This window comes from Hyla sarda, chromosome 11 (assembly GCF_029499605.1).
Source record: "Hyla sarda isolate aHylSar1 chromosome 11, aHylSar1.hap1, whole genome shotgun sequence".
NCBI lineage: Eukaryota > Metazoa > Chordata > Amphibia > Anura > Hylidae > Hyla > Hyla sarda.
Window position 1 is genome coordinate 35881865 of NC_079199.1, and position 24237 is coordinate 35906101.

The window sequence follows — 24237 nt, forward strand, 5'->3', positions numbered from 1 at the left end:
ATTAAACACTTCAGATCACGGCGCAAAAAATGAGCCCTCATACCGCCCCATACACGGAAAAATAAAAAAGTTATAGGGGTCAGAAGATGACAATTTTAAACGTATTAATTTTCCTGCATGTAGTTATGATTTTTTCCAGAAGTCCAACAAAATCAAACCTATATAAGTAGGGTATCATTTTAATCGTATGGACCTACAGAATAAAGATAAGGTGTCATTTTTACCGAAAAATGTACTACGTAGAAACGGAAGCCCCCAAAAGTTACTAAACAGCATTTTTTTTCCAATTTTGTCGCACAATGATTTTTTTTCCCGCTTCACCGTACACTTTTGGGCAAAATGACTGATGTCATTACAAAGTAGAATTGGTGGCGCAAAAAATAAGCCATCATATGGATTTTTAGGTGCAAATTTGAAAGAGTTATGATTTTTTAAAGGCAAGGAGCAAAAAACGAAAATGCAAAAACGGAAAAACCCCCGGTCCTTAAGGGGTTAAACATGCATGGGATAAGCATAAGGCTATCCTCCATATAAGATAGGGATAAGCATAAGGCTATCCTTCATATAAGATAGGGCCCGGGACTATTCATAGTATTCAGATTATTGGGCAGACTAGATGGGCCAAATGGTTCTTATCTGCCGACACATTCTATGTTTCTATTAAACCCATTTGTGGTCTCTCTGGACCCAAACTGCATCTGTGACATCTAGACAAGCTAGAATCTGTTTTAGTCTCATATAATTTTTGACATCATGTTTTCAAAGGTCATAAATCATTTTTGTGGTTCAGTCACCAGGTTAAAGGGGTACTCCGGTGGAAAACTATTTTTTTTAAATCAACTCCGGTGGAAAACATTATTTTTTAAATCAACTGGTGCCGGAAAGTTATACAGATTTGTAAATTACTTCTATTTTAAAATCTTAATCCTTCCAGTACTTATCAGCTGCTGTATGCTCCACAGTAAGTTCTTTTCTTTTTGAATTTCTTTTCTGTCTGACTATAGCAAACCTACCCTGCTCTGGACAGCTCCTGACATGGACAACGGTGTCAGCAGAGAGCACTGTGGTCAGACAGAAAATACATTTAAAAAGAAAAGAACTTCCTGTGGAGCACACAGCGGCTGTTAAGTACTGGAAGGATTAAGATTTTAAAATAGAAGTAATTTACAAATCTGTATAACTTTCAGGCACCAGTTGATTTAAAAAATGTTCTTCTTTACTGGAGTACCCCTTTAAAAGTTTCCCTTCCACCTGTTCGGTGTCTGAGCAAAGTTTACTGAGCAAACCAAGTTTTACCAGAATTTTGTTTACTTATTCAGTTTCACGGCGAGATATACACTGACTATTCACTTAGGTACACCATGCTAGTGCCGAGGTAGGACCCCCTTTTGCCTGTAGAACTGCCTTTATTCTTTATGGTTTTCTTTCCACAAGGTGCTGGAAATATTCCTCTGAGATTGATTGGATGATTGGACAGTTGCCCTGTCATTTCATTTCCACCAGCACAATGTGATGGATTTAATACCGTATGTCACATTTAGGTGCTTTGCACTAATAGTAAGAATAACAAGACAAGTATAACTACTTACGTTTATACAATAAAGTGGCGCACAAGTGCCTTCATTTCAAGTTCCATGAGCAATATAAAATTATTTTGTGAATAGCAAGGGGAAAAAAAAGTGTTCTGATTTTCAGACACAAGGATGCATAAGTAGCCAACATGCCAGGGTGAATGGGCCACCAGTGAGGTTTGCGATTGTCAGACACCGGAAAACTGTGGGTGGCCTGCAGCTTAGCTGGGAATTGGTCTTGTTAATTGAGTGTAAGCTCTGGCCTATTCACAGACATGAACTCACATAGACAAAGATCATCTATACACAGAGGTCAAAAGTGGACAATGCCTCCTCCCTCCCATTTCCCAGCACCTCAACTGATCCCGTGGTCTCCATCGCTTGGCTTATTCTTGTACTGACATGATAGCACCAGTGACATAGATGGTATGCTAATGCACCGCCATTGTGGATTGGGATTTACAAGGAACTATTAATTCTTTTCCAGGCATTGTATGGACTATACCGTTCTTCTTATTCCTACAACTGACCTTAGCAAAAGAACATTTTTTCATGTTACACAGTTACATTTAACGGAAACCTTAGTTGCCCCGTATTTAATAAATTACCTAGAAAGTAATTTCTTTAGTTTTTTTCTTTAATACAGCACAAGCAACAGTCCCATACAAGAGAAGAAGGAACATTGATGGCCGAAGCAACCTGGAATGAATCCATTTTTTTCTGAATTTTACAAAAGTTTTAGATTCATCTGAATATTTAGCTATTCGCTTTGGACAAATCCATTCAGGAGCTGTCCTTTTTCCTATACTTACTGAGGAGGGAGGGATGTACAGTATGTATATACCGTGCCTTGCGCAGAGCTTACAGCATCATCACCTCCACTTACATTCTGCTCCTGGTCCCATGAGTGTTCACTGAGCAGGAGGTATACAGTATATGGCTCCTGCACAATGTGTAGTTTTATTGGTGCCTTATTGTAGGGTATCACAGAAACTACAAAGAGGAGCAGGGACTCTTGTCACTTTGACAAGAAGTCACAGAAGTAGGGGTATTTTGGCATCATAAATTTAATGGAAAATGGACACAAGGTGCACTCAAAATAAAACTATTCTCAATTGACTTGATTTCCCACAGCTTCCCTCTTGTAGCACATCATTCCTGCAGCAAATGTCCAAATGGTTGGGTCACCTTTGCAGCAGACATTGGCTGAGTAGACATTTGTTCCAGGGACAACTCATCATAAGAAGAAAGATGTCATGAGAACCAAGCACTGTCAGACAAGGAGCTGGGGACCAACAATTTTATGGATCTAAGGCTACATGGGGTAGGCAGAGTGGACAGCTGTACTGTAAATTATTGGAGGCTGCCATTAATACTTGTCTCCAGACTAACTGAGCAGTAAGGCAAACAGCATATGCCTCACTGCTCAGTAGTTCATTTTTATGGTGCCCTAGGAAGTGGCAGCTAATAGAAATAGCCATCTGTCCTTCTTGTCAGGAAAAAAAACAGAGGCTCTGCAGTAAGAATGATGATACAGCTAAAAAGAAGACTTCTTAGTAGGGGGAGTAAGAGGAGTTGCAACCCTGTACCCTTGCTGTCCTGTCTGGCGGACTCTATTGCAGTGTCCCCTGAGTCCCCCTTTAAGCTGAGTAGTATAAATGGTTAACAAGTGCCTTGTATTATCTATTGCACTGTATGTATAATGTTATGTACCTTTAAATGTTGTTGCTAAGTCATGTAACCAGGGAAGGTGTCACTGACCAGATGACTTGTGGGTGACCTATAGGACCCCTCCAAAGTCTCCCCATATATAAAGGGGAGGAGCTAGTTAGTTTCAGTTTAGAGCATGCTTAGGAACAGTCAAGACCTGAGAGTGTCTGGTGTCCTGAGGAGACCCAACGCCTACCACGCAGCCACGCTTCCACTAACCAAGTGCCCCACAGGTGAATGTCAAAACCTGGTAAGCGACACAAGGGGGGAAGTCTAGTCAGTCCTAGTCAAGTCAGTCAAGATCAGTCTGTCTAAATACAGCCTGGGTCTCCAGCAATTAATCCAAGTCCACTACAAGTCCCAGCGAGCCCACAAGTCTCTAAAGTCACTCGTCACTTCCTTGGGCCTAACTGAGCTGTAAGGACTATTCCATCTGTCTACCTCAGTGAAGCTGCTGTTGTCCCGTAACTTGGCGTCGGAGTCATTATTTGCGCCGTGCCTAGCCCAGGATCCAGCGGCCATACCTTCGGGTGGTGTAGAGGTAAAACCTCACCCTAGCATTACAAACACAAGGGTTTAATGCCATCTGCCCCTGGGGTAATGACATCTGCCCTTCATCACATCCTCACCACAAATGTTGTCGTCACGAACAGGATACAGGTGTGCGCCTTATTCGAAAAGTACACAACTGTGTCCAGTATTGCCGAAAATTTTCACGCTGATGCGAAAGTAAATTGCGCCAGAAAGTGTATGGGACTTTGTCAGTGAAATCTGTTTATTGCGAGGCGCTTGTGAAATAGAGGGGGAGGTAAAGAAAAGTCTGCTATCTGCAATTGTGAACAGTAAAAGAATTGTGCAGTCATGTGCAAGATAAGTGCTGAAGTTATGCTCCGTAGTAAAATGCTGGCCATACCTGAAAGAGTTAAAGATGTGCAGGAGAAGCGCGCAAAAAGTCCCGCGCTGGTTAGCGTCCCGCCTCTGGGAATGGAAGTCATGTTGCAATTCTGAGTCCTAGGTGGAACCTTAAAGATCCGCCCCTTGTTGCTGGGGGAGCGGAAGTCAGCGCTGCACCGCTGACATACTTCGGCAGGCGGCCATCTTCCTGAAGTCCACTATAAAAGAAACAGCGCTGCTGGACCTCTTCAGTTTGCCGGAAGTCTGCGGAGAGAGCAACATGGCGGAGGAGCAAGCAAGCACGAAGTCTGAGAGTCCTAAGATGGCACGAAGCACCTGAAAAGTCACAGCGGCCACGGCTCAGATATTCCAGGAGCTGGCGGACCAGCTGCAGAAGATTTACATTGGGGCCTAAGACGCCTATTTAAAAGTCCCTCTGTCCGATGAGGATGGAGAGTGGCCAGCAACTCCGGCGGGTGGAACACCTGCATTGTCCAGAGGAGCGTTGCCGATGAGGCTGTCCCCACATCACTGGACCTGAGGATCTTGGGCGGAGATCTACACGTAGGAGTCTCAAGTGAGTACCCAAGCTGAGGCCACTTTCTCTACACCTCTATCTATTCCCAGCCCAGAGCATACCCCCCAGGTCCAGAAGCCCACAGCACGCCCGGTCACCACCGCTGCCCCGGTGGCTATTTGACGATGAGCCGAAACTCATCCAGTACATGAGAGAGAACCTTTTACCCCTGCCAGGGAAGTCCCATCCCCCAGTTCTGACAGCCCAGTCCAAGAGGGCTAAGCAAGTGGCCCAGATGGCTGCCATAGTGGAGGAGATGCGGGCACAGAGGAGGAAAGAGTGTGGTCCTAAACAAGTGCCATACAAAGTGTTCCAAGCGCAACAGAAGGACACAAAAAGTCTTGAAGCCCTGTATATCAGGATGCTAGAACACCCCAGACAGAGAGAGCCACCCCTAGAGAGGCGCAGAGCCACAGTGATTAAATTTAACCCCTTAAGGACTGAGCGTTTTTCCACTTTCATTTTTTCCTCCTTACCTTTTAAAAATTGTAACCCTTTCAATTTTGCACCTAAAAATCCATATGATGGATTATTTTTTGCGCCACCAATTCTACTTTGTAATGACATCAGTAATTTTACCCAAAAATCTAGGGTGAAACGGGAAAAAAATCATTTTGTGACAAAATTGAAGAAAAAACTACATTTTGTAAATTTTGGGGGCTTCCGTTTCTACTCAGTAAATTTTTTGGTAAAAATTAAACCTTATCTTTATTCTGTAGGTCCATACGATTAAAATGATACCCTACTTAGATAGGTTTGATTTTGTCGTACTTCTGGAAAAAATCATAACTACATGCAGGAAAATGTAAACGTTTAAAATTGTCATCTTCTGACCCCTATAGCTTTTTTATTTTTCCGCATACAGGGCAGTATGAGTGCTCAGTTTTTGGCGCCGTGATCTGAAGTTTTTAGTGGTACCATTTTTGTATTGATCTGACTTTTTAATTGCTTTTCATTCAATTTTTCATTATATAAAAAGTGACCCAAAATACGCTATTTTGGGCTTTGGAATTTTCTTGCACGTACGCCATTGACCGAGGAGTTTAATTAATGATATATTTTTAGAATTCAGACATTTCCGCAAACAGCGATACCACATATGTTTATTTTTATTTACCCAGTTTGTTTGTTTTTTATGGGAAAAGGGGGGTGATTCAATCTTTTATTAGGGGAGGGGTGAAATGATCTTTATTCATATTTTTTTCCACTTTTTTTTGCAGTTTTATAGCTCCCATAGGAGGCTATAATACTGCACACACTGATCTTTTACATTGATCAATGGTTTCTCATAGGAAACCATTGCTCAATGATTCTGCCGCTTGACTGCTCATGCCTGGATCTCAGGCACTGAACAGTCATTCAGCGAGGAGGAAGGTAGGGGACCCTCCTGCTGTCCTACAGCTGTTCAGGACGAAATTGCGGCGGTCCCGAACAGCCCCCCTGAGCTAACAGGCAGCATTTTACTTTCACTTTAAACACTGCTATCAACTTTGACTGCCGCGTCTAAAGGATTAATGGCGCGCGGCACCCCACGGGAGCGTACTCAGGGCATACAGGTACGCCCTAAGTCCTTAAGGAGTTAATAATGTGCGGGCGTTTGGCACCCTCATGGACTGCTGTCACAGGGATACCATTCCAGTAAACCGAAGGGCAATCAGAAGAGATTATCTCCCCCAACATCTGCATTCTCTGGAGAGCGAGGAGATAGTGGAATATACTCCGGTCAACAGCGTGAGAGTAGAGTGTGCGGCAGCAGTGACACGTCTGAATAACCTTACGCAGCTCCCTTTCCCCTACATTCCATCAAACGACTGGGATGGGAAGTTTCCAAGCTAGAGGTCTACGTGTGATAACTTGTTTTCTTACTGTTTAGTCGTGAGACTGACATTGTTCCGTGGGAGTACCACTGTTGTTTTCCAGGTTGACGCAACGTTTAAGAAAAGTGCATGGTGGACTAACCAAGAACTCTTGTAACCATTTTGCGTAAGTTTATGTGCCCAGATTATAGCCGAGATCCTTTACTACAGACTCTTCTATACCAGAACTGTGCAGCGGTACTCAAAACAACTTGCAGAGTATTATATTGTTTATCTTTTTGTACAAGTGAATGCAATTACAATTATGGTTGTGAAACTGTAATATTTGGGTCACCTTGTAATAAAGTGTATATATAGAAAGTTTTCACCAAATGTCTATAGTGTTTAATGTTCTTTTACCCATGGCATTTGTACAGGAGGTGTCCTGACCCTGTCAGGAGAAGCATACCTTAATCACTTTATCGCCATGTATGCTAGGTATAGAGCAGAGATGAGTGAATTGAATCTGACGAATCTGAATTTGTTACGAATTTCAGGAAAAATTCGATTTGCAACGAATGTGAATATCGCTGCGATATTCGATTGAGCGAATTGCTTTATTAAACTCCATTTATTGCAGTCCCAGCTCCAGGGCATCTAAAATGGCGGATCCACATGCGAGGACATGGTGCAAGGAATGCTGGGGAGGCGGGAACAAGGGTAGGTGGGATGACTCTAAATCACATGCAGGATGGAGCCTATGAGCAGCCAGTCACCTCTGTGATGCCACAGCCCGATATAATCGGCAACAATATTCCAGCTAGTCACTTCATCCTTTCACTGCAGAGAGATAGAAAAAAAAATCAAAAAGGGAGAGCGGACATTTTCGATATTAAGCTGCATTAATATAAAACAATCATTAAGGTGCACCTACTTCACTGAGGAGGGTTCTTACGTCCCCACACCCTCCTCAATCCTGCACGCCTTCTAACGACCAGTCTGAACACCACATGTGGGACCGGGCGTTCTCCTCGTGTCTTTTCTTTCCACTTCGAAGGTGTTTGGAAGCTTCAAATGCAGCCAAAAAAACAGGGGTTCTTTTTTCTTTTCAGATGGAAAATTATTAAACTAAAACATACATGAGACATACATACAAATAGAATAGAATACTAGTACAAAACATCCGAAGCATTACGGGGATTATTCCCCTTCCTCAGGGATATATTTAAGCTAGAATTAGGAACTTTCTTATATACTCTGAATTGACCCGGATGCGAATTTCTATTGAGCCACACCAACACCTGACATTTAATATAATTAAAATTTTTAAAAACTATTCATATACTTATTTTTCATAATATCTATCTGCAAATATTTAAGGGCGTTTGATACTCTCATTAAAACCGTTCGGGTATAACGTATTCAATTAAAAAATATAAAAGCTTTCTCTTTTGCATAAAGTAGCGAAACGCCGGAGCCCTTCTGTTATTTGCTCTACAGGCGTAACCCGTAGCAACTCAGGATCAGCATTATGGTGCACGGCAAAATGCCGAGATACACTATGTTTCGGATATTTATGTTTTATATTAAACCTATGAGAATTAATACATTTACGAAGCGTTTGGGACGTGCGTCCCACATACTGGGTACCGCACGGACACTCCAACACGTATACCACAAAATTACTGGCACAATTTATATGTGTTTTTATGGGGATTATCTCCCCTGTTGCCGCACATACAATATTCTATTTTCCGTTCTCTATGTGTGAACATGTACCACATCTCTTTTGGTTGCATTTGAATGAGCCTTTTTGTTTAATTATCTCTTTTTCCTTTTCAATTAATTTCGGATATGAAGGTGCTATATCTTGTGCAATATTTTTCGCTCGCCAGTAAATGAATTTAGGTTTAAAATGACTCGTGCCTAGTGCCTCATTTAAGTAAGGATCCTGCTTTAATATGTCCCAAATTTTTTCAAACTATACTTTCTACTTTTTTTGTATCTCCCGAATATCGGGAGATAAAAGCTGTGCAAAATTCAGCATTATTATAATCACTTTTATTCTTCTTATATTTTCTACTTTGTTTCTTTATTTGTTCGCTTCTCACAATGGAATCTGCTTTTTTCTTTGCTCCTTCTACTATAGCATGTGGATATCCTTTATCTAAAAATCTATTTTGTATTATTTTCGCTTGATCTTCATAGCTGCCGATTTCAGAACAGTTTCTTAAAATTCTGTTCAGTTGCCCGAACGGTATATTAACTTTCCAGTTTTTTAGATGGCTACTTTTAAAATGCCATTACCCATTGGCATCTATAGCTTTAAAAAAAAAATTTTGTGTTAATGTTATTGTCCTTAATATATAGCTCTAAATCTAAAAAAAAGTTGCAGTTTTTTATTGATGTGTTCCGTAAATCTCATACCCCATAGATTTTCATTTAGTTCACTAAAAAATTCATAAAAACTCTCTTTGCTTCCCTCCCAAATTAAAATCAGGCCGTCTATATAACGTCTATTAAATGTAATACTTTTAAGCACCCTGAAACGTGTTGCATAACTTTAATAAAATTCCTTTATACCGACCTGACGTGTCTGTCCCTGGTCAGCACCGTGGAGACCCACCATCCCTTTGAAGTCGATCCCTGAGGTCAGTCAGCAGCTACTGCCCAGCCAAGAAGTGAAGGTGACATCCACCGCTTCCTCCGCTAGGTGGGCAAGTAGTGATGAAGAGAGTGACTTGGGAGGTAGTGTTGCCATCATTCAGTGTCCTGAAGCAAACACTGTTGAGGAACCTTAGGAGGACATTAGTGACGTGCAGACACTTGTTGATGATGATGAAGCCGATCGCAATTGGGAGTTGGGTGCAGAAGGGGCTTCATCATCATCATCAGGAGAAGAGGGTTGCAGGTTGCCCGTGAAGCAGCAGCTGAGCCAGCAAGGTGGTAGCATGGTTGGCAGTCAGCATGGTGGCAGAAGTGGAAATTCTAGAGCCAAACAAGCGCGGGGGAGAACACCTGCTTCGCGGCAGACTACCTTCTCGGGAAGTAGTGGAACAGGGGTTCCTGGAGACGGCGGCAGTAGCAGTCAATTAGTGCGGACTGTTGGTGGGAAAATCAGCTACTCAACGGTATGGCAGTTTTTCATCAAGCATCCGGAGGAGGTTAACATAGCTATCCACATGCAAAATGTGTCGGCAGAAGGGGAAGCGTGGCCAGGGTCCCAATGTTGGCACCACGGCCCTGCATCAACATATGCTGCGCCACAATAAAATGGTCTGGGAGAACCATGGCTCCCTCTTTCAGCCAGCCAAGGCTCCACCACCTCAGCTGAAGGGAGCTGTGAGTCATACCCTCCTTATGTCGCTCTAGATGCTCCTGCTCCTCCTACTTTTAGTCATACATTCCGCCAGCAATCCATCGGCGAAGCCATGTCCAAGAGACAACAGTGTGCGCCCACTCATCCAATGGCGCAGAAGCTGAATGTGCTCCTGTCGAAGTTGCTGGTGCTGCAATCCCTCCCTTTTCAAGTGGTGGACTCTGCACCGTTCAGAGAACTGATGGCTTGTGCCGAGCCAAGGTGGAGAGTCCCAAGCCGTTATTTCTTTGCGAAGAAGGCAGTAACAGCCCTGCACAATTTTGTGGAAGAGAAGGTGGGCCAGTCTTTGAGCCTGTCGGAGTGTACCAAAGTGCACGGCAGCGCCGACCTTTGCAGCTGTAACTGTGGTCAGGGACAATACATGTCCTTTATGGCCCACTAGGTGAATGTGGTTCCTGCACAGCCACAACACCAACTTGGACAGGTCACGCTGCTTCCTCCTCCATGCTCTCAGGCTGTTGGTCCTGTGACAGTGTGCGACCCTGCCTCCTCATCCTCCACCGTGTCCTCAGCCTCCACTGCACGTACAAGTCTCAGTGCCCCTTCAGCATACCATGTGTGCAGGGCACGGCGGTGTCACGCTGTTCTTCACATGGTTTGCCTTGGCGAACGGAGTCACACAGGAGAGGAACTGCTAAAAGTCATTCATAAAGATATTGGAGCATGGCTTACTCCATGAAAACTGGAAATGGGAACCATGGTGACAGACAATGGGAAGAACATCTTGTCTGCGCTGCTACAAGGGAGGCTGAGCCATGCGCCCTGCATGGCACAAGTGTTCAATCTGGTTGTCAAGTGGTTCCTGAGTGTTCCTTCCATTTGCAAGACATCCTAACAATGAGAAGGAAACTTTGTATGCACTTCAGCCACTCATACCCCGCAAAGCACACCATCCTTGAGCTGCAGCGTCAGAACGGTATCCCCCAACATAGTCCGTTCTGTGACGTTGCCAAGCGTTGGAATTCCACCCTCCATGTGTTGGACCGACTATACGAACAGAGAAAAGCCATCACCAATTTCTTGATGATCCAAACAGATAGGGGTACTCCCCTGTGTAACTTCAATGTCAAACAGTGGCAGCTCATACGTGACACCTGCTGTTTGCTCAGGCCCTTTGAGGAAGCAACATTATTAGTCAGTCGCCAGGATTACGGGATGGACGTCATTCCAGTGCTTCATTTCCTACAACACGTGTTGGAAACGATTGCTGATCAGGGCACTGGAGACATGGCGCCCACATCTCACGGCCACATGAGCCCTGTGGGGGCTGAACTAGAGGAGGAGGGGGGGTACAGTAGAGCACAGTTTAGGTTTCGTTAAAGGGGTACTCAGGCACTAAGACATCTTATCCCCTATCCAAAGAATAGGGGATAAGATGCCTGATCGCGGGGGTCTCGCCGATGGGTACCCTCGTGATCTTGCACGCAGCACCCCATTACAATCAGTCCCCGGAGCACGTTCACTCTGGGTCTGATTACTAGCGATCACGGGGCCGGAGCATTGTGACATCACGGCTCTACCCCCGTGTGATGTCACGCTCCACCCCCTCAATGCAAGCCTATGGGAGGGGGCGTGACAGCTGTGGCGCCCCCTCCCATAGGCTTGCATTGAGGGGGCGGAGCCATGAAATCTCAATGCTCTGACCCGTGATCGCCAATAATCAGACCCGGAGCGAACATGCTACGGGGACTGACTGTAACGGGGTGCTGCGTGCAAGATCATGGGGGTCCCCAGCGGCGGGACCCCCGCGATCAGGTGTCTTATCCCCTATCCTTTGGATAGGGGATAAAATGTCTTAGCGCCGGAGTACCACTTTAAATGGGCAGTTTTTCTAGTCATCTTGCCACCTTATGGTCTCCTCATGCTGCCGCCACCTCCACACTGTGTCATTTAGCCACTATATGTTCTACTCATGCTGCCGCCAACTCCAGGCTGTGCCATGCAGCAACTACATGTTCTCCTCATACTGCTGTGGCCAACTCCAAGCTGTGTCATTCAGCCACTTTATGGTTTACTCATGCTGCTGGACCTGGGACATTACCTAAAAAAATTTGTGGTAGCACTAGCTATCATAAATTTCCAATTTAAATTTGAAAATTCATCTTTTAATCTTAGGGATTGTAAAGCCTTATTGTCTCCTCATGCTGCTGCCAGCTACAGGATGTGTCATTCAGCCACTATATGGTTTAATGATGCTGCTGGGCCTGGGACATTACCTAAAAAATGTAATGGTAGCACTAGCTACCATAAATCTTCAATTTAAATTAGAAAATTCATGTTTTAATCTTAGGGATTGTGAGGCCCTGTGGTCTCTTCATGCTGCCTCAACTCCAGGCTGTGTCATTCATCCACTATATGGTCTACTCTTGCTGCCGCCAATTCCAGGCTGTGTCATTATGCCAGATTATGGTCTCCTCATGCTGCTGTCACCTCTAGGCTCTGACATTGTGCCGCCATGTGACTCCTTGTTAGATTGGTTTTTATCGTCATACAGTATTAGTTAAAAGTAAACGCTGGAACATTTAACTTGGGAATCTTCTATAAATCTTAAATTTAAGTTTAAAAAAATCTATGTAATCTTTTCAAGACTGAGTCCGTATGGTCGTCGAAGTCACATTACCTGTGGAATTATCACAAGAATCCAATGAAATAGCTTGGAGCAATAACAATCAATCATAACTGATTAAATGAAACATTTGCACTTTCACAGAGAGGCAGGTGCTGGAACAGGTGGTGTCTCACCTGGCGGAGGACCGCCAGCTCGATGCTCATCAGAATGGCTAATCAAAAAATTTAAATAAATTTCAAATTAAATTAAATAAAAATTACATAAAAAATCTGCAACATCAAGATCTGCAGTGATTCTAATAGCGATGCATGTAATCTGCATGTCATACTGAATAACAGTATTATTTCACTAACACAGCACACTCCCTATGCGCTTTAGGAAAAGGCAAAGTGTTCTACACCCCTATTGAGCCTCTCTGTTGGCCAGAAAAAGCTGTTTTTAATATTGATTCACCGCAAATAAATTCGGTTTGAACCAATTTTTTTTTTCTGAAAATGTGGCGAATTGGCCGAATCAAATTTTTCAGAAATTCGCTCATCTCTAGTATAGAGAGTAAAAACACCTATGTGAATAAAAGTTATCAGTCTCATTATAGAAAAGCTAATTTTGTGTATAGTAACGTACATAATATATCTTATGTATCTAACATAGTCAAATATCACATGTTTAGTCAGGACTGTAGCTATCTAGTCAATGTATCCAGTCCATAATAGTTGTAACACCTGCACTCCAGTCAGACACTCCGGCCGTGAGCGCTCTCTAATTATGTCCCTGCTGTTGGCGGGCCTCCTAGGGCATGCTCGCGACGGAGCTCTTACATTTAAAGGGACAGTACTCATTTAATTAAGTGTCTACACCTGCACCCTGTCTTTAAGTATCAGCTCCTCCCTTTGTTCCCTGACGGATCTTTGTTGCTTTGTGCCCTAGTGAAAGCATACTGTGTTCCTGATATCCATGTTCCTTTCCTTGTTCCATTACCTGGCCCTGCACCTGTGCGACCTGCCCTGATCTACTGCTACCTTGACCTCATCTTGCCTGTTTCCTTTTGTGCCACGCCACATCCCAGCTACCTGTGTGGAAGAGTCGTGCCAGCGGTAGCGACCTGGGTGCCGTTTGCTGCAGCAAGACCATCCCGCTTTGCGGCGGGCTCTGGTGAAAACCAGCGGCACCTTAGATTCTGCTCCCTGGCACGGCTCACGTCATCATTCACACAGGCCCAGAGGATCCACCACCTGCCGTGACCCGTTACAATAGTCATTTAATGTCTAATGTCTATTGTTTCCTGTCCACTGTGCACAGGGTTCTCTTCTGCCAGAGAGTTCTCCTGAGAGGTGTAAGTAGCACGTAAAGTGACAGAGCTATTGTGTACATATGTAATATTTTCATGTGTTGTCAGAAAAATTTATAACTGATAGTCAAATGTTGTGGGAAGAAGTTACTTAAGCCGAAAGGCCCTAATAGCACAGGCATCAGGAAAAGGAAAAGCCTCAGGCAGCCCGATCCAAACTCATTTATACCACCAAGCAGTTATAAGGTCATAATACCTCAACGGAAACCTTTTTCAAATTCATTCTGGTCAACACCTTCAAAAGACTGAGCATGTATGGACATTGTGTACAAATGCCACATGGACTCTTCCCCAGTTCATCAGTCCTGTGAAGGACATTGGTGGAATGCCCCAGGAACTGTCTTGTTGTTTCATGGCCTCAGTGGCCACTTTACATTCATCCACCCTCCAGGACTGGGCACAGATGACGGCTGTTGTTAAGAGGAGTTTGCGGAGGACCAGTACAGGAGTTGCACTCCTGTACTCTTGCTGTCCTGTCTGGCAGACTCTTTTGCAGTATCCTGTGAGTCTCCCTTAACCCCTTAAGGACTTAAGGATCCAGGGCGGTCAGGATTGACTGGTGAATAGCAGAGCAGGTACAGAGAGTAACTGGAAGTCCAGGCAGAGCAGGGGAAGATGGCGGCGGCGACGGTCGAGGGGGCCAGTGTGGCAGGGGGACCAGCGGCAGTTACCTGATCACTGGCAGAAGGCAGCGGGGACTGGTGCAGGCAGCAGGGGACCGGTGCAGGCAAGTGAATTACGTGAGGGGTGTAGTTTCCAAAATGGGGTCATATGTGGGGGGGGGTCCACTGTTCTGGCACCATGGGGGCTTTGTAAACAGAAATGGCCTTCAATTCCAAACAAATTCCCTCTCCAAAAGCCCAATGGCGCTCCGTCTCTTCTGAGCATTGTAGTTCACCCGCAGAGCACTTTGCATCCACATATGGGGTATTTCCATACTCAGTAGAAATGGGGTTTAAAAACTTGGGAGGATTTTTCTCCTATTACCCCTTGTGAAAATGAAAATTTTGGGGTAACGCCAGCATTTTATAGAAAAAAATAATTTCATTTACACATACGACTTTAAAGGGGTATTCCGGGCATAAACATTTTATCCCCTATCCAAATGATAGGGGATAAGATGTCTGATCGCAGGGGCCCGCAGCTGGGACACCCGGCGACCTCCCTGCAGCACCCGCATTCTATGCAGGAGCTGCGTCTCCAGTTTCGGAAACCTCTGGGTTTCCAGGACTGGGGACGTGACGTGACGTCACGCCCCCTCCATTCACGTCTATGGGAGGGGGCATGATGGCCGTCATGCCCCCTCTAATAGACATGAATGGAGGTGGCGCGCATGACATCACGTCCCCAGACCCGGAAACCCGGAGGTTTCCGAAACTGGAGACGCAGCTCCAGCATAGAATGCGTTTGCTGCAGGGAGATCGCCGGGGATCCCAGCCGTGGGCCCCCCGCTATCAGACATCTTATCCCCTATCCTTTGGACTAGGACCAGGAAGCCTGAGACATGCGCCCTACATTGCACACGTGTTCAATCTGGTTGTCAATCGGTTCCTGAAGTTTTCCCCCATCTGCAAGACATCCTAACAATGGGAAGGAAACTTTGCATGCACTTCAGCCACTCATACACCGCAAAGCCCACCCTCCTTGAGCTGCAGTGTCAGAACGGCATCCCCAAACATGATTTGCAACGTTTCTGTCACGCCTCTGCATGCAGCGCTCCGGTCGGCACCACTGACCGCGAGCGCTGCTCCCGTGTCACCGGAGGGGACGCGATCCAAGGCACGGGACGTGCCCGCTCTCGGATCGCGCCCCATGTCACTCACCTGCCCCGTCCTCCTTCTGTCCCGTCTCTAGGGCGCGTGCGCGCCGGCTCTCTGAAATTTAAAGGGCCGGTGCACCACTAATTGATGCCTGGCCCAATCAGTGCAATCACCTCCCTACACTATATTAACCCACTTCCCCTTCCTGTCCTTGCCGGATCTTGTTGCCTTGTGCCAGTGAAAGCGTTCCCATGTGTCTTTTGCCTGTGTACCCAGACCCTTGCCGTTGCCCTTGACTACGAACCGTTGCTGCCTGCCCTGACCTTCTGCTACGTCTGACCTTGCCTTTTGCCTAGTCCTTCTGTACCGTGCCTGACTCAGCAGTCAGTGAGGTTGAGACGCTATTGGGTGGAACGACCTGGGGGTTACCTGCCGCAGCAAGTCCATCCCGCTTTGCGGCGGGCTCTGGTGAAAACCAGTAACCCCTTAGATTCCGTTCCCCTGGTATGGCCCACGCCATGACCTCACTGACATAGAGGATCCACTACCTGTGTCTACCCTGCATACCACTCCGGATCCTGACAGTTTCCACACATTGGAATTCCTCCCTCCATATGTTGGACCAACTACACGAACAGAGAAAAGCCATCACCAATCTCTTGATGATCCAAGCGGATAGGGGGACTACCCTGTGTAACTTCAGTGTCAACCAGTGGCAGCTCATACGTGACACCTGCCGCTTGCTCAGCCCCTTTGTGGAAGCCACATTATTAGTCAGAATTACGAGATGAACGTCATTCCACTGCTTTATCTACTACAACACATGTTGGAAACGATGGCTGGTCAGGGCACTGGAGACATGGTGCCTACATCTCACGGCCACATGAGCCCTGTGGGGGCTGAACTGAAGGGGAGGGGCACAGTGGAGCACAGTTTAGGTTTTGCGAGATGGACGGTTTATCTAGTCATCTGACAGGAGAGAAGGAGGAGGAGCATCTAGAGGGTTATGAGGAAGGCGAGACTGAGGACTCAGACACACTGTGGCAGTATGCAGTGGAGATGGAGGCAGGGAGTCCCTCCAAGTCACTTGCATAAATGGCACAATGCTCAGTTGCTTGCGTAGTGACCGGTGAATTGTCACCATTCGGCAGCGGGATGACATCTGGCTCTCCACCTTATTGGACCCTCGCTACCGACAAACTGGGAAATGGCAGTGTTTGTAGGTGGAAATAGGGAGAGGTTCAATTGTGGGGCCACCCTTTTTAGGGCAAGTAACACTTGCCAAGAAGGGAATTAATAATGCAAGAGTATGGCCTTACAGGGGAAGTTTTTATCCCCACCAGTTACAATAGACCAGATAGGGCTTAGGAAAACCTGGCAATGGAGTTGTAATGGAGACTTGGCAAGAAGGAACTAAGTGAAGACAACGCTTATGGCAAGAAGATCCCCAACTTTTAATGTCCCCAGTGGCCCAGTCGAGACTAGGCGAGTGACGTTGGAGCAGAGGCAAACCCAGAAGAATTTCAGAAGTACAGTTGGGCAGCACAGAAAATTCAATGTGTTCGTGATAGTGAATTCCCACACTCATGAGCAGAGGTTGAGTGCGGTAACGCACAGTGCAGACCAGCCTTTCTCCATTGATGGATGAAATGAAGAGAGGTTTGACAAGACGGGTAACTGGAATATTGAACTTGTTGATGAGGGAGGCTTCAATGAAACTTCCTGCTGAACCAGAGTCCAAGAAGGCCACAGCAGAGAAGGAAGTATTAGCGGACGTAGCAATCCGCACAGGTATAGTCAGTCTTGGAGAGGAAGAATTTACACCTAGCAACGCCTCTCCTATGTTAACAAGGTGCGCGCGTTTCCCTGACGCGGAGGATGAATAGGACAGTCCTTTAGGAAATGTTCGGTGCTTGCACAGTATAGGCACAGGTTTTCATTCCTACGGCGAGTCCTCTCTTGTAGGGTCAGGCGAGACCGATCCCCTTGCATGGCCTCCTCGGCGGGAGGCACAGGAACAGATTGCAAAGGACGCTGGAAGAGAGGTGCCAGGGGAGGAAACCGCGAACAAGATCCTTTTCCAGACAAAGCTCCTGGCATCTTTCCGTGAAACGCATGTCAATGTGGGTGGCCAAATGGATGAGTTCAGACAGGGTAGCAGGAATTTCTCGTGCGGCCAGCACATCTTTGATGTGACTGGATAAGCCTTTCTTGAAGGTCGCACAGAGGGCCTCATTATTCCAGGATAGCTCAGAGGCGAGGGTGCGGAACTGGATGGCGTACTCGCCCACAGAATAATTCCCTTGGACAAGGTTCGGTTCAATAGGGCTGTCTGGGCTGAAGAAACCTGGGCTGGCTCCTCGAAGACACTGCGTACTTCTGAGAAGAAGGACTGGATAGTAGCAGTGGCAGGATCGTTGTGGTCCCAAAGCGGTGTGGCCCAGTACAAGGCCTTTCCAGATAGCAGGCTGACCACGAACGCCACCTTAGACCGTTCTGTAGGGAATTGGTCTGACATCATCTCCAGGTGCAGGGAACACTGGGACAGGAACCCACGGCACAATTTAGAGTCCCCATCAAACTTGTCAGGTAGGGACAAGCGGAGTCTGGAAGTGGCCACTCGCTGTGGAGGTGATGCAGGAGCTGGCGGAGGAGATTGCTGATGTTGAGGCAGAAGCTGTTGTATCATAGCAGTCAACTGAGTCAGCTGTTGTCCTTGTAGCGCGATCTGCTGAGATTGCTGGGCGACCACGGAGGTTAGGTCAGCGACACTGGGCAGCGGGACCTCAGCGGGATCCATGGCCGGATCTACTGTCAGGATCCGGACTGGTATGCAAGGAGGACACAGGTTGTGGATCCTTTGTGTCAGTGAGGTGATGGCGTGGGTCGTACCAGGGGAACGGAATCTAAGAGGTTACTGGTTTTCACCAGAGCCCGCCGCAAAGCGGGATGGACTTGCTGCGGCAGGTAACCTCCAGGTCGTTCCACCCGATAGCGACTCAACCTCACTGACTGCTGAATCAGGCGTGGTACACAAGGATTAGGCAAAGGCAAGGTCAGACGTAGCAGAAGGTCGGAACAGGCGGCAATGGTTCATAGTCAAGGGCAACGGCAAGGGTCTGGATACACAGGCAATGGACACACGGGAACGCTTTCACTGGCACAAGGCAACAAGATCCGGCAAGGACAGGAAGGGGAAGTGGACTTTTATAATGTAGGGAGTGCTTGGAACTAATTGGGCCAGGCACCAATCAATGGTGCACTGGCCCTTTAAATCTGAGAGACCTGGCGCACGCGCGCCCTAGAGAGCGGGGCCACGCGCGCCGGGACTGAGCAGGAGGACGGGGCAGGTGAGAAACATGGGGCGCGATTCGAGAGCGGGGCATGGGAGCAGTGCTCGCGGTCAGCGGTGCTGACCGGAGCGCTGCATGCAGAGGAACGCCGTGAGTGCTCCGGGGAGACAGCAGGATCCGGAGCGCTCGGCGTGACAACTTCAGAGACTCTAGGGCTCGCTAGGACTTATAGTGGTCTTGGACAATTTAATGCACGGCCACGCTGACTTGACACAGATTGATCTTGACTGACTTGATTGAGACTGACTAGACAGACTTCACCCCATTTGTAGCTTACCAGATTTTGAGGTTGACCTGTGGGGTAGGGGACTTTTGGATGTGTGGCTGCGTGGTAGGCTTTAGGCCTCCTCAGGATACCAGACACTCTCTCGGAACTTGACCTCACTGTACTCAGCAAAGACTTGTACTAAGAGGCTGAACTAGCTCCACTCAGGGTTTATATGGGGGAGACTCTGGAGGGGTTCCATAGGTCACCCTGAAGGTCACATGGTCACTGGTACCTTCCTGGATTAATACACTTAGCAACATTACTTAAAGGTATGCGACAAGTTATATACATTACAATGGATTACATGAAGGATTATTAACTGTTTAGGAAATACAGACAAAAGAGGGGCCCAGGGGTCACTTAATGGAGTCTGCCTGACAGGACAGCAAGGGTACAGGGGTGCAACTCCTGTACTGGGTCATCACAATAGCCTATCTCATTCACTTTAGTAGGAGCTACACTGCAATAATCGGGCACCACCACTACACAATGAACTGCGCCGGAGTCATTTATTGAGTATATGACAAACAGCTGATTGGTGGGGATTCTAGGCATTGGCACCTTGCCTACTTTCATGGCCTATCCTGAAAACGTTTAACTCCTTAAAGGAAAATGGTCACATGTTCACCCACACTATAACCCGATACGTCAGGTTATAGTGCGGGTAAACAGGAGACCGATGCAGGGTCTCTGACTGCTATACCTACCTGCAGTACGGAACCCCAATCCTCAAAAGTCCCTCTTCTTCCTGCGCTCACTTGTGCACTGAGGCGGTCCCGCCAGCTAGATTTAAAGATTCATAAGCGCCGGCGCATCACCGGTCACGTGATCGCTCAGTAGGCACGAGCGCTCACGTGACCAGTGATGTGCCGGTGCTTATGAATATTTAAATCTAGCCGGCAGGACCGCCTCAGTGCACAAGTAAGCGCAGGAAGAAGGGGGACTTTTGGAGGATTGGGGTTCTGAACTGCAAGTAGATATAGCAGTCTGAGACCCCGCATCGGTCTCCTGTTCACCCGCACTATAACCCGGTGTTTCGGCTTATAGTTCGGGTGAACGGTGACCATTCTTTAAATCCCCTTCCCCCCTCCCCTAAACAACACAGAATAAAATTTGTCCATTTCTATTCCACTTGCATAAGAGATATTTGCTTCTTGGCAACCTCTAGTCCCTAGTTAATGCGCTTTCAACTAAAGAAAAGGGCCTATTAATATGTGTTATTAAAGAACCCCAAAATTCTTTGTAGTTCTCTGGAACACCGTAATAAGTCTGTTTTAGGTTTGCTATCCATACTTCGTGTTCTGGCGATAATAGTTTATTGCAGTTATTCTGCCCTACAAGCAATGTCTTCTACAAATGAATCGGATAGGAAGAACCTCCATATGAAATCATTCAGTATTGGCCCATGGACTATTATGGATCCTGTGTTACTTTTCCATAAGATTAGAGACTTTTATGAAGCCATAGAAACACGCATATGAGATCTTACCTTGTTTTGATCAAAGCTTTAGAACACACGTCTATATATGAGCAACCACTCCATTACACTTATACATATTGACATTATTTTTAAACTACCAGAAAATACTTTTTTCCCTTAGAAATTGCACAGCAGTGAAGATAAAAAAATAAAAAGAATAATTTTCTGACACATTTATGTCTTTTCCCTGAACATTTAAAAGTAGGATGGATAACGTTGTTACTTATCATTATCTTCCAGGGTGCGTCTGAGAATAACTTACCGCATTATTCAGAGGTTTGAGTTAAACCTGTCATACAACAGTAATAACAGTGGTAGAACTGAGTGATATCAGGGCATACAGTGCAGTAGTGAGGTGTGGGCGTACTCACAAATTGAGCAAATGTTTCCCATGGAGGAGTTAATGGGCTGCGCATAGTATTCGTGTCATTACAGACAGTTTTTCACTTGGTGCGTTTCTATTTCTCCCACTGTACTACCTGCTGTTCACCCCTTTGTGGGAGCATTTTTGGAAATTCTTAAATCTGTTTTAAATTGGCGCGGCAGATTGAATACTGAACTGCTCTTAAGATGTTAACCTTTCTTCACCTGCAATTTAGTGCTACTTAATTTTATTTATTTTTTTTGCGAGATGTTGTCATGTAGTTCGGAAGGGGAAGAGGCCAAGATAGTGTACAGTGTGTGTCACTTTATCAGTTTGGGAGATAAGGGAGATATACTTAAAGCGAAGAGTTATAGGGGAAAAATGTATCATTGTATGTGTAAATCAACTTTTTTTTTTTACGCCATTTACCTGTGCGTATGTCATGTGTACTTGCACCCAAGAGTGTAACGCGTAACTTCAGGGGGGGGGGGGGGCAATGGTAGCAGTCACACCTGGGCCTGGATGCCTAAGGGACCCCAAAGTCTCCTCTGCCACCTAAAAAAAAATGTTGTCTTATGAATGGCCCTGGAGCAAATTGGAACATTGGTCTCAAACCTGTGACTGGAAATTATAGCTTCCAGAATCATCGTAAGCCAGTATTTTATCCAAATGGAGAACCACAGGTTGGAGACCACTGTCATAAGGTATGACCGACTCTGCATACTACCAGGTTACAATAGGGTTGTTCTTTTTTTTCTTCTAATTTTTTAATTAAATATAAAAACATCTTTGGGTTGTAGGAGTTGAATCATGTCATCATGTTATTACTATTTGAGTAGAGTTTCCTCCTTAAACAGCTAAAATAAACAGGAGTCATTACTTTCCATCATTATTACAATAGCCATTATTCCAACAAGCAAGTAATATGTCTGCCTGCAACTTGATTGCATTATACATCTTGATATCATTTACTTTCCTGGATGCGAGTGCAATCACACAGGCATAGAAGTAATGGCAACTAATGAGAGCTAATTGTATCGCAGAAAAGCAAGGACACAACCCATCCCTAACATCAATTACATTAATTGAAGTAGAAACAAGGAAGCCTTTAATAACAATGCTGATACCAACACAATTACATTTAATGAAATAAATAGAGGGGACAATCGTGTTGCTATGAGGCTAAAGTTTCTCTGTTTGGATTATCAATTTTGAGGGGTCATCTATAGCAATATTCAACTCATAGATATTGAAACACTGTCACCGAGGGGTGGGATCCCAAATTTTAACAAGAGGTTTCCAACTCAAAAATCTGCAGTGTACACCTAACCTAATAAGAAAATATAATAGTTACAATATTCCAAATATATTATACAATGTTGTGGACTCAAATGTACCCCCCTGAATATAATACCACCACGTGCCCCTGAATAAAATAACACTGCCTACTGTGCCCCCTGAATATACAGTAGATAAACTTGTTGGAATAAGCTGAATTCCTAAACTGATCACTAATGTGAATGGACAAGCACAATCCAAGTAACAAACACACGGTTGTATTGTTCATGTGTTAATTGAGCACACTGAGTAAACATACATAGTGCAGGGAGAGATTGGAAAAACTTCATTCCAACAATAAAGCATTGTGGAGGGAGCATCATGGTTTGAGCCTTCTATGCAGCCTGGAGGTTCTACAATCATTGGGTAGCAATACATTAACATTTCCCAACAATTCTCTGGGGAATGTACAGGTAGCAGTCCATGACATCAAGCTAAAGAGATGTTAGTCAATGAAACCAGACAATTAACTCAAAGCATACAAGTAAATCAGCTAGATAAAAGCTTAAAAAAATGTATTTGGGAATGGTCAAACCAAGTCCTGACCTTCACCCTGCTAAAGACGGCTGTGCACACAAGACATCCCAGAAATACTGATGAACTGAAACACATTTTTAGGAAGGAATGGTCTCAAATTGCTTCACAACAAATGTGTAAATCTTTTCTGCAGATATAGGAAGTGTTTGGTAAGCTTGATTGCAAGTAACAAGGTATCTATCTCCAGGTTAATACATGGAAGGGTACACTTGCTTTTTCTCCCTGCACCTTGGATGTTTACACTACATGCTTAATAAAACATGTGAGCAGTACAACTGTTTGTACGTTATTAGTTTAGTTAGATTGTGTTTGTCTATAATTGCCTAGATAACAATCAGACCACATTTCATTATGTTATTCACTTACTTATTCTTGAAACTGTATTTATACTTTACTGTTACCCCTGATTGGAGCTATACTTAAAAAAAAATGCTGACATTACGGTATACTTTAGTTTTTTCATGCATTTTAAGCACCCAATAAACACCAAATAAACCTTAAAAGCAGCCATAATAAAGCTTTCTTTTGCACAAGAAATTTTCAGATCTTTTGTATTTGCCAACAAATGTGCTGAAAATGTTGCAATCTGTCTACAATAAAGCTAATGTTAGAAAATGGAAGAACCAAGAACATTGATGTCATGCTTCGGTAATGTCAATCACTCCATGGTAGATTCACGATTTCTAAGGGATACCTGAATTTAACATTTAACTTTATGAATTTGGCTTTGCTATAATATATATATATATATATTATTATTATTATTATTATTATATTATTATTTCATTTATTTTTTTTGCTTTTACATTCTCCAGTCTTATTTTTTTTTATCTGCTTATCAATTAACAACGAACATGTTGATGCTGGTTCTTGTGATGTCCTATGAAGTAGAATAGACAGCTATAACTAGCCACCGGTACTAAAACAGCCCACAATACTGATGATGTTTTTAAGTTATTTGGTGGCCCAGTACGGGATGGTGTGTCCCCGTACTCCTCCTGCCCTGTCAGGCAGAGTCTCTCCATGTCCCCAGGGCCCCCATTATGTGTTATCCCCTATGTACATAAGTTTTATAATGAAATGTACTATTTCTTTAATAGCTGTTACCATGCGATTGTTACCCAGGAGGCACTAGTGACCAGGTGACACCTATGGGCTCCTTGCCTAGCCCGTCTATAAAACCATGGGAGGGGCTGCAATCTCTCTCTTAGCTCACTGGTATTCCTGCTGAGGTCCAGTGTGTGTCCAGAGCATTGGAGGCCTCAAGCCTAAAGTCTGCAACCACAAGTCAGA

The 24237-nt window shown here is 45.1% G+C and overlaps 1 long non-coding RNA gene across 1 annotated transcript in view; it reads right to left on the reverse strand.

Annotated features, from left to right (window-relative positions):
• Nucleotides 1–7196: 7196 nt before the first annotated feature.
• LOC130295548 (uncharacterized) overlaps nt 7197–24237 on the reverse strand; it is a 51179-nt gene continuing 34138 nt past the window's right edge. The window contains exons 2-3 of the long non-coding RNA XR_008848901.1: nt 7483–7616; nt 7197–7388 (exon numbers count right to left, since the gene is read on the reverse strand). This is a non-coding gene — a long non-coding RNA (uncharacterized LOC130295548). The remainder of the gene's footprint in view (nt 7389–7482; nt 7617–24237) is intronic.